Source organism: Sinocyclocheilus anshuiensis, unplaced genomic scaffold (genome assembly GCF_001515605.1).
Source record: "Sinocyclocheilus anshuiensis isolate Anshui unplaced genomic scaffold, SAMN03320099.WGS_v1.1 scaffold183, whole genome shotgun sequence".
In the NCBI taxonomy this organism is placed as follows: Eukaryota; Metazoa; Chordata; class Actinopteri; order Cypriniformes; family Cyprinidae; genus Sinocyclocheilus; species Sinocyclocheilus anshuiensis.
In genome coordinates, this window is record NW_015548309.1 from 2,585,024 (window position 1) to 2,598,198 (window position 13,175).

Here is a 13,175-nt window from a genome sequence, read left to right on the forward strand (position 1 = left end):
TTGGGTGGGCGGTAGGAGAGTGGAGATTTTTTTTTTATCTTGTTAATAGAAAGTGCAGGCCTTCGTTAATATGCAGGGGCCGTGGTGGCACTTCTCAAGTGAGGAGACAACCTGCAGCTAGACTCCACCATTAATCAACTTCAGACTGCCAGTTGCCTCGGACACCATGATCCATGTTTTTAACTCCAAATGGATGAATATCTTTACTGACTGTCAATAACTGTAGGGTAAAAAAATGGTGAAAAAACACGGAGCGGTTTGGCGAAGGGCGGCGAGATGCCGAAGAGAGGGCGGAAGTAGGGTTACTAACAAGAATAATAACTCTGTCATACACAAACAAGGCTTAACATGATCTCGAGCCCTTGGCAGGGAGAGAGGTTTGTGCTACCATGATAAATCTGACAAAACCTAATTATTTCTGACACGTCGGATGCATCAGGAAATCCCGCTGGACTGGAGAGAGAGAGAAAGAGAACGAGAGGAATCCTTATCAACTAGTCTCTGTATTAGGCCGTGTCTGGCTGCTCTCTCCTGGGTCGCGCTCATCAATGGCACGGGGAACTTTGAATATGAAAAGAATTTTAAAAGGTACAGATTACTTTAATATTTATAGCAAAATAGATTAATATTCAGATGTGGAAGCGCCAGGATGTTTCTGTCTCCTATTCTCGGCTATGTGCGCTGGAGAGAAAGGGGGCAACTACACCAGACCACCACAATGATATATTTCATACCCTCAAGAAATACCTGCGAATGCGAATTAAAAAGTCCTCCTTCCTTTATTAAAGCAATTAATTCAAGCACAATGGTGTCTGGTCGTCAGACAGTGTAATCTTAAGTAAAGATATGCTCTTGTTGGCATGTCCATCGGCCATTACTAGTTCTTTTTTCTTTGTAATAATTTGAAATACTTTCATATAATTTTCATAATTTATGGAATTCGTTATTGTAATTTCCTTTCGTTCTCATCATTTAACTGGCATATTAGCCATAAAACATTGGTATAATGTTCACAATCATCTATTTTGTCATTGTAACAAAATGGTGCTATAAAAGACGTTTTTGACTGTCACTGCTCATTACTAAAGTTCCTTCTAGTAGTTTTAGACATAATAATGATGCTAAAATATTAACAGACATCTATTTTGCCATAATAAAATAGTGTAACTTTCTGCCCGCCACATTTATCACACAATAATAAACTGATATACACTTAAGGATATTAAGTAGCAACAAATGATCAAGTTTTAGTCTTCAAACGATGTAATTTTGGGTGAGAATATCCCATCATGCCTTGCTCTTGTTGGTATATTCACCTGCGATTGCAGAAGTTTTTGTGATTTTAATTTAGGGCCTTTCGCACCGCTTTAGTTCCAGAACTAAATGTACAGTACTAAAGTACCGGGACGATTTTGCGCGCACTATTTCCCAGTGCCATTTAAAGGGTTTCATTCGCACCGACAGTGTGTACTAGGAAGTGACGTTAGCCGGTCGACAGCGACGTCATTTGTGAGCGGTGTTCAACAACAGAAAAAAAAAAAGGGCCCTGTCCCAAATGGCACCCTAAACCCTCGCGGTCTTCCTCTGAGTCTGCACTTTCGTGACATAATGCCGCTTTGACTGTCGGGTAGAAGTCTGCTGCGGAAAACGCCAAAAAGTGGGTAGTTCCACAATTAGTTCTGGTACTATGAGGTTCCTGCGGTGCGAAAGGCCCTTTTGTCTTCATTTTCTGTTCATTACTTAAGTTCTTTTTTCATAGTTTTACTTATGCTGTAAAACTGTAATTTTTTAAAACTTTTTTTATTTATGTAAATTGTTCATTCTCATAATTTCTCTGCAATCTTAGCCATAACAATGATGCTACAATCTATTTTGGCATCAAAACGTAATATATAGTTAGTATGTTCACCTGTGATTAAAAAAAGATTTTTGTCATTGTAATTCGCCATATTTTTTATTAGTTTGTACATTTCACTGCCGCTACAGCCATAAAACTGAAGCTATAATGTTAGTAAACATCTATTTTGTCATAATAATGTTTGATGAGGCTATAAAAGACACCGTTGACCGTCAACGCTCACCTAACGTTCCGCTGGCTACATTTATTGTACAATAACAAACAGATATACTTAAAGATATTACGGCGAGACAAATGATCCCGGTCGGTCCGACGTTCCACTGGCCATTAAGCTCGACACAGGCCTTTACTCCTAATGTGAAGAAGCATGGCTTACAGCTTTCATTTGCATTAATTATAAATCAGCGGCATGCTTGTGAGGTTGGAGGAGGAAAGAGAGAGGAAGAGAGAAATGATTAGTCCTTGCCGTCCCTTCTCCAATGTATCAAGATGTCAGGATGAGTCATTTTGTGTTTAATGAGTGGCTGGCATGAGAAAATCTGGAGCCGGAGTCTGTGCCAGTTTCTGTGTGTGTGTGTGTGTGTGTGTGTGTGTGTGTGTGTGCGTGTGTGTGTGTGTGTCTGTAGACACTGGCACAGTGCTTGAGTAAAGACGTTTCCCTTGTCCAAAATGGTCGAAGACAACTATGACTGCAAACACTACCAATTTCAAGTATGTTTGTGCAAGTGTGTGGGCATAATAATGTTTAAAAAGTTCATTACACGGTTCTCTGGAATGCTTGATTCTGATTGGTCAGTTGCAGCAATATATACAGTATATATATATATATATAATGAAAAAAAATTAATTTTACTTAATTTTATCCATTGAGAATTCACTTGATAAAAAGTGATTTAAAAAAAAAATTTAAATATTCAATTTCAATCAGATTATCTTTGAATTTTGCTTGCAAACTATTACATTTTCTCCACCAAACAAGATACATACACATATAGTCTGACTGATGCCATTAAAGCAACATGTTCAGAGGAAGGTTAGTCTAATTGTTCTGTTTCTCAGGAGACAAAATGTGAATATGTTGTCCTCTTCATTATTAAATGCAGCCCAGAAAAAGCCATTCGCAAAACATATTTCTTCCATTTTGGGCATGCAGAGGTCATGTGACAGAGATTTCACCTTTATTGAGCATTTATGTTTTAACGCTTCAGCCAGAAAGAGAAAATATGACAGACGGACAGGCAGAAAGAGAGAGAGGGGGGTCTAGAAACACCAGACTTAACTGTGCATTATTAAAAGTTAAGAACCTGAGGGAGTGACTACACAGGGATTCTGTCTGGATCTCTGATTTGGCCCATTTCACACTACTGTCCCACTTCTGAACCAAACACACTCCTATTAACACACATTTTCAGAGCGTGCAGTGTGTCTTTTAGCTAATGGGGTCTTTGGGTTAGCGTTAGCAACTCTGTGCATGAAAATGCATGAAATGTGTGTGTGTGCAGGTCTGACGGCGTGCGACACACTTCCCGCTGCCCTTAACGCTCGTGCTACTATCTTTGGCTCAGTAAACACAGCCATCCAGCATGAGTGACATCACTGATTAGGGTGAGCACATGTTCTATATCACCATTCCTCCGACCGGCACCGCATTAATCTTTCATCAGCCTGTGCTCTCTCTCTCTCTCTCTCTGTCTCCTTCTTTCTCTCTGTGAGCCATTAAAAAAGATGGAAAGGCAAAGATTTTAAAGTAAATAATGATAGAGTTAGCTGCTAAATATTAATAGGAATGGTCTTCCATAAAATATAACATCTAAACCTCTGCGATGCGGACAGTGGGGTAATTACAAGAGAATCTATAATTACGGCAGCCTTCACACTTCTTACCTATTTATAGGTAAGAGCTGTAATCCAAGAACCAAATGTACACTTAACCTTCAGGTCTAGATTATTCTTTTTTTTTTGTATGCATATGTAATTTAAATGTCATTTAGGAACCTTGCGAATATTCATACCACTGCTGGTTCAATGCTAAAAACCTTAAAAAACAAAAATAATTTTTAATTTTTTTTAAATAAATAACATATAATAAAAAAATAATTATTTTATTATTGCTAAAGTACAATATTCTGTTTTTTTTATTTGCTATAATTTCCAAACATCATCCCTTAACATTTAAGGTAAATATTTTTAAAGAAATAATATTAATAATTATTTTATTTTATTATTGCTAAACTATAATAAATGCACATCATCCCTCAAAATTTAAGGTAAATGAGCAGTTTGAAACCCATTTTATTTCCATAAAGTGTAAAACTTGATAAACAATGAGTAAGTTTAGTCAATTGAGTGAATTTAATTTTAAAGGTAATTTAGGAATGAGTGAATTTAATTTAAACATAATTTAGGAACCTTTTGAATACTCATACCACTGCAGAATCAGTGCTAAAAATAACTGTATAATATTTTTTATAAATAATAATAATTATTCTGTGTTATTTTTATAATAAATTATTTTAGGATCTTAAACACAAACAATTGACCACATATACAACATGCTGATGAAACTGCTCATAAAAAAAAAAATGTTTGTATTAATATTAATGATATTAGTAATATTAGACAATAAAATTATAGCCCACATTTCATGATCCAATCGAATCCTGTTGGATGAAATCAAGCCCTGCTGAATGTTTTGTAAATCAGTATAGACTTTAAATGTGCTGTTTTATGTCTAAATGCACATATAGTGTGTGTGAACTCACAGTTGGGTGTGTGGGGAGTATCCGGGACTGCTGTGTCCGTTAGTGTCCAGGTGATCTAGTGTGCCGTTGAGATCTTCATGCGTGGTGACGTGTAATAGGCCGGTCGGGCTGCCGCTCATCAGTCCTGGAGGACTCGCCCCCATCATTCCTGACGCGCTATTCATCAAGCATGGATTACCCAGCAACGGCAAAGAGGTCTCCGCCAACGCAGCCTATGAGAGAAAGAGAGAGAGGGAATAGTTATACTCAAGCATTTTCAAGCCTTTTCAGCAGTCGGCATGTCATAGCACACGGCTTACAGCTCGTTCGAGATTATCTCCTCTTTTTTGAGTTACTTCTGAATTATTGCTGAAGAATCAGTATGATAAAAACAGATGAGAACTGCCACAAAGTGGCAGGAAAAAAAAACAACGGGAAAGTTTCGAAGTTGCAAAAACAATCTCTTCACCTTACAAGACAGGCCTCAAATGAACAGTGAATAAAGAAAGCCCGAGCATCCACATGATAATGAAACCATCCAAAACTTTACCTCAAAACAGTCAAAGAAAAAAAAAAAAGACTCTTGACATTTTTGCCTCCTGCACATTAAAGTTATATACAGTAATTAAATGTTAAAGTTTTTGCCACGAGCACCTCGCTGGCCGACACGGCGAAGCCAAATCATTTATGACAGTTTGGATAAATATTAATGATTATGCCCTCGCATTTGCACAGGCTGCTATCAATCTGAGGCCAGGCTGGCAGAGAAGGATTCCTGCCTCTACCACATGGTGTCCTTCTAGACTCTCACTGCCTGTGCCAACCTCACACATACACACACACACACACACACACACACACACACGTATGTTACCTGTAAGCTGGCATTGAGAGCCGCCCCATAACCCAGACTGGATGGCAGGTTCTTGACCAGCGTCGGGCTCCTGAACACAACAACACAAATGTTGAAGTATATTACTATTAATCTGACTGTAACAGCATCTGAAAAACATTTATAGTGTGTTTGTGTGTGTGTGTACCCTGTTATCTTCTGAGATCTGCGTTTCTGATATTCCATTTCGTCCACGGTCCACACTGCGCCCTTCACGTTTTCCACCCGGACAAAACACTTGTGCAGGCTGAGGTTGTGTCGCACTGCGTTCTGTTAAACATACATATATAAAAAAATATAATATATAATGAGTACATTTACTTCAATAAATGTATTAGTGTGCATGATTTTTCAGTGCATTTTATTACAAAAAATAAAAATAAAACAAGTTTTAATTTTTAAAAGCTTTCTGCTGGTGTAATCAAGGCAGCATAGGTGGGTAAGAATATTAACCACTAATATCACAGCTTATAATCTGCTGAACACTATTGTTGTTGTAACATGTTATGGGAGATTCAAACTAAATTATGGCAGTTATTTAAAGATTAAACTCCATAATAAGTAGGAAATGTAGATGTTTGAGGTTTAGAAATGAAAAGGGAAAAAAAATCTAGCACCAATTAAAATGTCAAAAATATATTTATTCAATTCATCAAAATGACCCATAAACACTCTTTCATAATCAAGAAGCATGAATGAAAAATAAAGAAATATGGCGAGTCTTGAACGTCGCCATAAAAAAATCTAATTAAAACGTAGCAAAGAAGCCAAATAATAACCTTTGCTCATATTACTTTTTTTTCATGTTTTATTTGAGGGGCGGGTGTTTTTTTTTTTGCTTTAAGAAAAGGGAGAGAGAGGAATATGAAAAAAAACCCCTCATAAGCAGATCTTGCATCTGACCTGAAAATCCCAGGATTTGATTGATCTTAATGCCCATGGCTCTGAATATGATAATTTTAATATTAATGAGCAAATGAGCAGTTTTATTATGCATGCTATATAGTTATAACTAATAAGCTGGCGGGGCTGAGAGCTCGATCCCCAAGCTGAGCTGATGAGACCAAGCACAGATATTAAATCACCTTTCATTCCTTTTTAAAAATTCTCTCTGTTAATCAAATGACAAGCCCGTCACCAGCCGGCCCTGTCTGGGCCCTCACAAAAGAGCAGGGAGGCTCCGAATGGAAATTCCTGCTCCGCTATTGTAGAAGGAGGGACCCGAATATGCCGAAAGCCCCTGCTTTGCCTCTTTGTTCCAGTTGGGACCAGATTAAAATATTGAGTTGATAAGAACAGAAGCAAAGAGAGCTGGAAAAAGGGATGCATATGTGGCTACAAGGCCATAAAATGCCTAAAAACGCTCATCCGTGCATCTCCAAACACACGCTCCGGCAGTAAATGAGTCGTGACCCAGCATGCATCTGTACGGGGAGCTATTGCACACCCTTGTGGAGCTGTAATCATACACCAGCATCATTAGCAAGCCAAATCCAAATTAATTCACTTTGCTAAATCTAGTGCTGGGAAATGCCTCGCATGCTGATGCGAGCCGGAGAAACCTTTGAGAGGACCTGTGTCTGAGTTAAAATAGAAAGGGAAAAACGACCATGTATCTTATCGACACGCACCGCGCTCTCCTGTCTAAAAATAGAGAATGGTTTTTATTGTATCCTCCTTTTCTTTTTAACCCCAACTGACAATGTATTTGTTGGGACAGAGATACAAATGAGGCCTTTTGTACTGGGAAATAAAGTGTGTTTCCTGGATGACAGGGGCATTAGTGCTTTAGAGCCAAGTGGGTCTTAACCTCTCTCTCCATTTGTCTTGTTCTCCTTTGCTTTTTGTCCCACTGCATGAGTTATAGTGTGTACGAAGCCTCGGCCGACATCAACAACAACAAGAAAGGGGACGTAACGGAGTGCGTCTACAAGGCAAACAGCCATCTTTCAAATTAATTAACCAATAATATGCAGGGTGGGGAGGGAGGAAAAAATGAAAAGGAGACACTGAGAAAGCAGTAACACGCCACGTCTAACAAAAGGTGCTGATGATTGAGTGGCTGGTTAGTAATTAGCACGTCAGAGCGCACACCTCCCCATCCAGACTCGGCTATTAATTGCACCAAATTAGAAAACGATATCAGAGGCTGAATTATTCTTTCACTTGTCACAGAGAGAGCGAGCGAGATAAAGAGAGAATTCGTCCCTTTTCAGGAGGCAGTTTACAAAGAGGGGTGATTGCCGTTAATCGGCCCACGTCCCTCGCAGGCCTCCGTAGCACGTTACCTTCCAGGTGGCGGCGTTGCGTCTGAAGTAGGCGAAGGTGCGTGTGAACCAGCTGTAGATTTCGTTGAGCGTTAGCTGCATGTCACCTGACTCCATGATACCCTGCGATGAGATGCCATTAAGCGTCTCGTTACAAACAGGAGTGCATCGAGGCACTCTCACCCAGATTTAATTCAAGCAGCAATTAATTACAATCTAATCAGGTTAAAGCTAATTTATTTCACACTCACCTGCCTGATGAGGGTTGCATAAGTAAATGGCGGCCTGACGTCGGCGTTCTTGTAAAACTCGTAGTTTGGGGCGATCTCTGCGGAGAAAAATAAATAAAGAAATGGTAAGCAGATAAATAAAAAAATACAAAAATAAACCCAAGTGTCGCCACCTGGGATAATTGCTAAACGTGTCTCCGCCAGGAATTCATTCAGGATTTTATCAAATTAAAATGGGAGGGGAGTTTGGGGGGGACACTTCAAATCAGCATTTTACATGTCCAACTAAATACATTTTTAATTAATCTCTCTCTGGAGAAATCTTAAACATTAACACGCTCGTGAATTTAGAGGCCACATTGATATTTTGTATGTTTGAATAATTCATGCTCCAACACTTGCGGAAGACCAGTAAATATAAACATCAAACAAGATGTTTTTACATGCACCGCCTTCTTGAATATTGCATCATTTTATATTTACCTGTAATTAAAATGCATTGAATATTGATGATTTGATTTTAGCCTAATTTGCATAAAGAGACAAACAAAAAAAGATTCTACAAACCTGAGGACAAGGGCATGGAGTATTTGTCGGTGTGGTGTCTGCGCATGGCGCCCATGCAGGGCACGTTGGCGGGACTGAGAACGTTGGGCACCTGGGACATCTGGGAAAGGGGCGTGACTGGAGCGGTGGGCGTGGTGGGCGTCTGAGGTAAGGTGGGGGGTGAGACAGACGGGAGATTCTTTGACATGGTGACGCTGGAGACGAGATTCAGCTGTAGAAGAGAGAGAGAGGGTGCTGGCTCATTCCTACAGCTGTGTTTCCCCTAATAAGCAAAGGAGGAAGCAGCCAATCTGCACTAATTACAGGATGAAATTGTATTATAAGAATTCTAATTAGAGCACGCTGTTAAAGATGATCTAATGATCAGGCTGTGAGTTATCCTGGCCCATCTCTATCCCATAAGAGCTCACTGGATGCAAAACACACACACGGTGAGAAGAAGAACACCTGGCTTCCTGCCATAACCTGGTGCCTCGCTAGTGATCCATCTCGCTCTCTTCCCGTCTTACCACCCAAACACGGAGTCAGGTTTTTTTTTTCCGATATGCACTTACCCTCTACTTTTTTGTGTGTTCCAACTTCACACAAGTGGAAAATTCCACCCTGACCTTTAGTCTCACTGTTAATTCCTTCGAATGGTAATGACATCATTATTTTCAAACCAAATTGCCTTAACTGTGAATGGGCAAGCAGAGTTCCGGTGCTGTCGGAATTTAAAAACGATTGTTGGACATCAACAATCGTTTCTGTCACGTGTTGATAAATACAATGAAATGTCAAGCTGGCTATTCTCAGGCGGCTGCTCTATAGACAATTACAGCTCCGCTTAATGATAATGAGATAATGCCTAACAGAGAGTGGCAAGCGCTATACCACTTTGCAAGAAATCAATGACTCCTCTAGGGGAATGTTTTATCCTGGCTAACGACTGGAACTAAGACCTTGAAAGGAAATTAATAACAAAGACGAGCGATCTACCAGAGGGACATCTTAGCAAAAGGGTAAACGGTTATGTTGTTGACATTACATCACATGCTAAGTAAATACTTGTGTCTTAAAGTCAATATGAAATCAAAATTGACCCCTATTATTTCCTGGTCTTATTATGAATACTTCTTTGCTGCACATTATTAAAAATAAAATAAAAGCTGACATTTTATACAACAAATATTCTGTTTCATTTCAAAATATACCACATATGTTGACAAAACAAAACAAAAAAACAAAAGATTTTTTATTACTGTTACAACACCCCCCCCACAAACTTTTTTGTGATTGTGTAATTTATTGTCATTTGTATTCCCATCTTTGTCCTTGCTTGCAAAAATGCATTTTGATGTGTATAATACATTGTATAATTCGTCAGGGGCCGGGTCACGGCACCAGATTTGAGGACTGTCTCTCTTAATATCTTTCTCATTGTGGCCAAACCACCACATCAGCCTGTAATTACACACTACTCATCTAAAAAGGTTTTGATACACTGTCAAACACTGCAAAAAAGCACTTCATAATAAATCCTATCAGTAGTGAGTGAGTGGGGAAACAGATAGAGAGTGTTCTGCATGTATATTTAAAATGTTAAGACAAGATTTTCCTCCTCTTTCCTCACCTGGTTATGGCAACAAGCATAACATGTTTGCAGGCATACAATCCGGTGTTTGCAAAATGGAATTTATTAAAGCTTAACTGAGCAGGAGTGAATGAGACACAGGGATCAGCCTTTTACTACCGCTGCTCATCTGAATATATATTCAAGGTTGGCTGAGAGAAAGGGAAGGGGTTGGGAAAAAAGAGCCCCTCATTATTCAGGACTAGCAGCCTTGGTAACTTTGATTTTCAGCCATCCATGGCATGGCCAAAAGGTAACATTTAATGAAGTGCCATTCAGAGTTTAAATGGGGTCGTATAACAGTGTACCAGCACCTTGTGTTGGGCTACTGATAGCTGTTGAGGGTTTGCCGGTTCTCATTTTGTCATGCTAATAAATTCGCACTGTTAATATTTATCAAATGTGTGGGACGGTTCTCTGTCAGCCCTGTGTGTACAAGGGTGTTAAAGTACCGCCATATTATCTGTAACATCCCTGTTTTGTGGGGAGGAGACACGTGTTCTCTTTGGTAACTGCGAAACCGATAACATTAAAGCATTTGCGTGAGCCCGACACTTGCACAAAGACAAAAAATGAGCCGAAACCCCCTTGTTCATCATCAAATGCAATTAGCAGTCCTTTCATGTGCGGTTTATGTAATGTAATACTTCATTAATATTATTCATTCATATGCAGTCGTGGATTATAGGCTGAACGTTTTTTATTAGAGTCGATTTCACCGAGCTGCTGGAGTTCTGAGGATGAAAACGGGAAAAAAAACCCTGAATAATAAATCGACAGAGGTGAGCAGTCGATTCCTGATGGATTTACAGGATAATTATTCTGTCTTGTGATTATCTGCTTTATACAGTGGGAGGTGATGAAAAAAAAATTATGCTGGTGAAATTAGCTACTTGCTAAGTGGTGGCAACACGCTAACAATGTTTTCCTCCGCAAATTATTGAATAGCTAATAAATAATTCCAATAAATAATATTTATTACAGCCTGCTCTCTTTTGTAAACACTTTAATTTCCAGCACAACACTCTATGTCTTTTGTATTTTGTTTTTGATTAATGTTTAAGAATGTCTTTGGGTGAAATCTGATGTTTTTTTGTCTACAGGGATCGAGACAGATGGGCCATTTTCATATATTGCTCCATTTTTCTCCAAATACACAGCTATATCTCTGAATGTTTACAGATTACTGGTTATTTCTTCACAGATCATCTTCTTGCAGTTTCCATCTATCATTTCAAACTGTTTGTTTTCTGAAACGAAATGTCTTCCCTCTACTTTAAGTGCGCCTGCGGTGGCAGCGCTAAACATCTTTTACCGGCCAACAGGTTGTTTGCTGTGCTAAAGCCATCAGAGTGTAATGGCTCTGCGTTTTTGGCTGCGATCGGGTGTATGATTTAATGCTCTCTTGGTCCTGATAGGGTCCCAAGAAAGCAGGCATTACAAATCCCATTCTCCTCTCATCCTCCAGCCGTGTTTAGAGAGCTCATTTACCATCCGAGTCCTGTTTACTGTACGCGTACCAATATGCACTCACCGGTTTTGGTGATGGTTTGGGCTCTGAGGGCCTCATGTGCAAGTGTGCCATCATCGCCTGAAGACGCTCACGCTCTTTAGAAAGCTGTTAGCAGAAAGATGGAGGGAGAGAGAGAAAAAAGAAAGACCGGTTTTAGAAATGAGTGATTTTCCCCAGACTACCACAGTAATACATCTTGTTATCAAGCTTGTCTGCTTGTAATAAATCCTGCATATGGCCAGACCGGCTTCCTTAAGCTCGCCTCAAAGACAGACATAAAGCAGTGGTTCTCAACCTGTGGGTCGTGACCCAAAAAACAGCTAGAGGTCTTTTCCAATGGGGTCATGGACAGCTGCAAAACAGCAATGCTAAATGCAAATAAAAAATGCAATTAACCATACACTTGAGTAGAGTAAGGATAGAACAATAAACAGGCTAAACATCAACTTTCAGAAAGGAGAGGAAAACACATCATATATCTTCTAACTATTTCAGAGCAAATTCACCTGTCAGTTGGTAATATACAACATTTGTCTGTTTTATGCATTTAAACAAAATGTTGAATTTTGTCACTAATTTTGCATATTTCGTGGCCTATATAGTTCTTGGCAATATAAACAAATTGCATTAATAAATGTTACCATATAGAACCTTATTATAATGAATTAGGCATCATGAACTAGCAATTAAATAAATTTATTTACAGCATGTATTAATCTAGGTGAATATTAATTCTTAAACTTAAAGTTTAAAATATATGTGACCCTGGACCACAAAACCAGTCAATAGCCAAAAATACATTGTATGGGTCAAAATTATAGATTTTTCTTTTATGCCAAAAATCATTAGAATATTAAGTAAAGATCATGTTCCATGAAGATATTTTGTAAATTTCCTACCATAAATATATCAAAACTTAATTTTTGATTAGTAATATGCATTGCTAAGGACTTCATTTGGACAAATTTAAAGGTGATTTGCTCAATATTTAGATTTTTTTGCACCCTCAGATTCCATATTTTCAAATAGTTGTATCTCGACCAAATATTGCCCTATCCTAACAACCACACATCGATGGAAAGCTTATTTATTCAGCTTTCAGATGATGTATAAATCTCAATTTTGAAAAATTGACACTTAAGACTGGTTTTGTGGTCCAGGGTCACATATTAGTATGTGTGAAAATTCATATTAACCAAGATGAATAAATGCCAGAAAAGTATTCCTTCATGTAAAAAATGTAGGTATACAACTAGGTATACAACTTACTGCAAAGTGATTCCCATTTATGTATGATTTTGAGGATTTTTGTTACTTTTAAACAAGAAGCAGTTTTGTACAGTGTTGGACACTTGATGTCCTTGGGTTCTGAAGCAAAACCAGTTGAGAACCACTGAGAGCGAGAGAGAGGTAGATTAAAGCAAAGATAAGAGAACCATTCCTCGTGGTGCGGTGATGGAGAGCTGAAGGTGGTGCTCGGAGGTCACGGAAAACA

General features: G+C 38.7%; 1 pseudogene; it reads right to left on the minus strand.

Annotated features, from left to right (window-relative positions):
• LOC107656351 (forkhead box protein P2-like) overlaps nt 1-13,175 on the minus strand; it is a 63,773-nt pseudogene that overhangs the window by 8,110 nt on the left and 42,488 nt on the right.